Source organism: Onychostruthus taczanowskii, unplaced genomic scaffold (assembly GCF_017590055.1).
Source record: "Onychostruthus taczanowskii isolate IOZ18803 unplaced genomic scaffold, ASM1759005v1 scaffold20, whole genome shotgun sequence".
Lineage (NCBI taxonomy): Eukaryota > Metazoa > Chordata > Aves > Passeriformes > Passeridae > Onychostruthus > Onychostruthus taczanowskii.
In genome coordinates, this window is record NW_024499240.1 from 12,838,735 (window position 1) to 12,843,334 (window position 4,600).

General features: G+C 38.1%; 1 long non-coding RNA gene across 2 annotated transcripts; it reads left to right on the plus strand.

Moving 5' to 3' along the window:
• Nucleotides 1-534: 534 nt before the first annotated feature.
• On the plus strand, nt 535-4,348 carry LOC121335537. Of its 2 annotated transcripts, none has more exons than XR_005952588.1 (3): nt 535-706; nt 1,426-2,224; nt 2,946-4,348. It is a non-coding gene; the product is annotated as an uncharacterized LOC121335537 (long non-coding RNA). The 2 variants fall into 2 exon arrangements; XR_005952587.1 differs by lacking the exon at nt 535-706 and having other exon boundaries at nt 1,190-1,594; nt 1,937-2,224.
• The last annotated feature ends 252 nt before the right edge of the window (nt 4,349-4,600 follow it).

Consider the following 4,600-nt stretch of genomic DNA (forward strand, 5'->3'; position numbering starts at 1 on the left):
ATACTTCATTGCAGTTTATAGACAGAACCTCTGCAAGAAATTATGTTTATGTGATCATCTCATCTTGCCGCAGATGTTTTAGATTAAGCTTCTTCCTACACAGTCTGCACAAAGTACATGAGCAGATACTGTAATATGTTGCCTAGAAAATTGATATGGAGCAGAAGGTGCTGTGAAATTACAACGAGCAGTTTAAGTGCAGACGTGGCGATATCCAGTTGTTCGCACTTAAATGTTTATGAGCAGAGGAGGAGCTGGAAACAACAAGGACCTGCTCCATAACCAGGTCTGCTGGGTGTCCTAAGTGGATATAAATATAAATAGCAACATATGGCGTAGGGATTCATTTGTACTCTAAACAGTTCTGCAACATCTTTCTTTTGATAGAAGGAAAACAACAAGCACAGCAAGCTGTGCAAATCTGTCACAGGCAAGGAAAACGCAGCCCCAGCCTCATCTGTTCTGAGCCTCCTCCAAAAGGAGAGGGGGAGGGCCTGCTTGGGAATTGCAGCCGTGCACATCCTGTCCAACATCCTCAGGGAAGCACAGGCCAGCAGGACTGCAGCATCAGGCAGCTCTGAGTCCCTCGGTGCCTCCTGAGCTGAGCAGCAGCAGTGGCACTGTCCCTGATGTGCCCTCTGGGGAACAGCCTGTCACGTCACATCTGGGGGTTTTGTCCTGCGTTTGGCCTTCACGAATTATTTGGGTTTGGAAACTGGTGTTTTTCTCCCCTATAGATTTCCTTTCTCTTTTTCTCCCCTGCTTTTCTTTAGTTTTGATGTTTGTTTTCTTCTGTTTTTCATGCTTTTAGGTAAAATTTGGAGCTTCAAGTTCATCTTTTTTAGTAATTGGGGATGTTCCACTGGTTAATGAAGGTCATGGCTAAGGTTCCAGGATTAGCTATTGTTAAAAGCTGCTGTGCCAAGTTCCTCATAAATAATTCCCAGCAGAATTCTCTTCTAGTGTTTGTCATGCTAACATAATTTCAATTCAGAATTAAAGACAAATGCTATTAGGACTCAATGAAGCAAATGCAGGAAAGGATCATTTAACATAACACTGATAAAACTGGCAGTAGATTACAGGAAATTTCTTGTCTATGCAAGTGTTGTAAATTTCTGCATTTATGACATTTTCTTTTAAATCTGAATGTTTGATACATTCATTTTATGGGTAAACAGACTTTTTTTTTTTTTTTTTTAACATAGGGTAAGGCTCCTCAAAAGAGAAATGCTCTTTTATGTATAATTTTTACAGCCAGATTATGAACTAACAGTATTTTTATATATAATTCTTAACAACAGAGAGAGAATTTTGAAGATATTTGAACACTTAAGAGAAAATATACCATAGTAACTTCATAATACTTTGTTAATTTGTAATGCTTGTTGTGGGCTCAAGCTAATAATTGTGTCTTCACCGAAGATTCATAACGTAGGCAGAGAGTCTGGTAACACAATCTGCATTCCAGTGACTAATATCATCCAAACTCTTCAGTGACTAGTCTCATCCAAAAAAGGTCTGTTCTTTGAAGTCAGCAGATACTGGGTCAGACTTTAAAGGGAATTCATGCATAATTATATTATATAAAAAGGTAAGGTTCCTTTTAATTTTTATATGAATACCTCAATGACCAACACCATGGATCCCTTTTATTTTTTTTGGGTGGGGTGGGGCAGGGGGAGGGAATAAGAGATAAAAGTATACCTAGTGGGGGAAAAGGATTTCCACCATATGAAACATTTCAAGGTTTCTACATCCCTTTTAAATATGAACCAGTGTGAAAAAAATTTGGATTTTCAGTATCTGAAATGCAATTTGGAAAATGCTCTCAAGCTTGAAATAGCTCATTTAAGAAACTTTAATGCCTTTTTTTGACTCTGCTTTAATATGAAGTATATTTCAATTTTTTTATTTTTACTCTATTAAATCCTAGGAATTGGTCTGTATCAAAAGAGATATAAGCACGCATTTGAAGAAGTGCTTAATAGTTCTTCATATGACAGCTCTGGCTTTCTCAGTAGCAGCTTGTGCTAAACATTCTGGTTAAGCTGACACAGAGAAACATAACGGCACCTGTCATAGGAGCAAGAAGTTCTTCTGGTGCTCCTGAAATATCCCTTCCTGGCTACAATTTTTAGAGGAGCCGTGCAACAACTGCCACTGCTTCTTCACCTCATCAGACAGGACTCCTCATCTCCCATGAAGCAGCCTGTAAAAGCCTGTGAGTATTATGGGCCAGGATGCAGATGCTGCTCTTTCATGGAAAGATTTATGCTGGCAGAACTCACTTGGATACCTTTGAAGAAAAGCAGCTGGAAAAACAAGGCGTCTAGGTGAATTCTTGAATTTCTTCCAGAGACAAAGTGACCCAGACTGATAATCCGTGCATTCCTACAGTGGCAGGAAAATGCATACATATGGCTCAGCAATAATTCCCTCTCCCAGCTTTACGTATTTTTTCCTTCTATTCAGACTCATAGGTGATACTGTTAAACAGGCACAAGACTTTGATCTTTCCCAGAGTCTAAAGGTTTCAAACTGTAAATCCTAAGAATGCTGCAAAAGTCATTAAATGCAATACTGAAGAGGTTCTTCAAATCAAAACATTTTGAGGTTCTACTTTAAAGAATTCTCAAGCTGTTATCACTTGCACGTAATCCTTTTTAATTGTGCTTCCAATTGCTCATGAAAATTCAAATTCAGAACAGGTATTTTTTGCCTCACCTAGCTTTAACCGTTCCCTTAGTAATATCTATGCAAAATATTAATTACTAAATTGAATTTGCAAACATTTAAAAAATGGTTTCCTTCTCTCTTTGAAAGCATTTAATTCACAGCACAATTTCATTCATCAAAAGTATTGAAACATCTCAGGATACCTGCATATTTATTTTTTCCCTTGGCTCCCAGCTGAGACACTAAATCTTATGCTTTCTTTGCAGACTTTTTGCTGCTCTGTGGAGCAGTCAGGCTGAGAAACCTCTGCAGTCCTCTGGGGTTAAGGAAGATGGTGTGAAAAAGAAGCCACAGAAGGAACACCTGTGCAACTAGCAGGAGAAAATATTGTTTTGGGAATAGAAGAATTAATTGCTGGCTGTTGTGGCTGTGTGGAAAATTAGGTCACCCTAATTTTTCATACTATTTTAAGACCAGGTAACTAATCACAAAGCAGTAGTGTAATAAGGTCAGAGAGTTTTTGTGGGGCTGTTAGACAAGTCATAGACACCTGTACAAGTGGGAGAGCTCCCAGGATGTGTGAGCTCAGCAAGGGTTTTGCTCAATATCCTACCATTTCAACACTTCATTTTGTGCTTTTTCTGATTAATCACAAAATCTCATCCAGCTGACTTCCAAAGCCAACTGTATCAGGTAGTCCTCTGTTTGTTCCTTAAACACAGAGCCTCTCCCTGTCCCTCTCCAATGGAAATTCTCCGAGAAATGTCTGATGTGAACCATGCCAAGGTCCTACCAGGCTGAATTTCTTGCTACAATTTTAGTATTTCTCTGGATTTGACTTGTTCCTTATAATGACAATACAAAACCTCTGCCCTGCCTTTTCTCCTTGACATGTAGAAGTTTGAACACTACTGTATCTTACTGGATTATTTTCTCCTTCTTTTTTTTTTTTCTTTATCTTTTCTTCTTTTTTTTAATGCTGTTTTGACAGCCAGTCTATTTTTTTACCTCCTTTTGAAGAAGCTACTCAAAAGGGCAGGAGCACATGAGCTAACTTCAGGGATGGTAAAGGAAAGGTATTTTTAGAATATGGGGAACACAAAAAAGAAATGGTTTATTTATTGTAAAAAGCTGGAGGTCCTTAGCTTTGAGGCAGGCTGGTGGCATGTCTGCCACACTTATGACGGACACTTCAAAGTGCAGAGATGTTCTACAGCACTTCAAGGAATTTCCCACTCTGCAAATAATGCTGCAGAAGAAACACTCAAGTACAAGCAGCACATTGCAGAAAATCCAGGTGGGATGTTTAACAAACTTCCAGTTTTATGAAGTAGGGGAATTCCATTAGGAGTGTGGACTATTTGCTTTAACACAATCATTCATTGGGATAAGACAAGTAGAACTTGCTCTGTAGGTTTGTAATTGCTGAAATTAATGTGTGGCTCATCACTCTCTGCAGTACTATACCAATTTACTGTGCTCTTTTATCTCAATTACTTTCTGTGTGTGTCTTATATTTCTCTATTAAACTTCAGTAATTGTAACACTGTGGTAATAACATTGACATACTGAGTATCATATGATGGGCTATTTTACATTATTCTGACTGCCTTATTTACATTATAATTATTAGTGTCTATATAAATGTGATTCATTGAACTAATAAAGATTTCAGACAACTGCCATAGCTCATTGATTTTTTTTCTGGGCAGAAATTTGCCTTGCACTCTTAGTTGGATTTTCCTTCAATTTCAAGGTTGGCATTTGGGCAATAAAGACCTTCCACTTTAGCCCCACAGAAATGATATTTAATACCTCATTTTATCTTGATTTTGTCAGACTGACAAAGCAAATGGGAAGTACCAAAGTCTTATTTTCTCAACTGATCTGTTATTTTCTTCAGAAGTACTGCCAAAAGCAC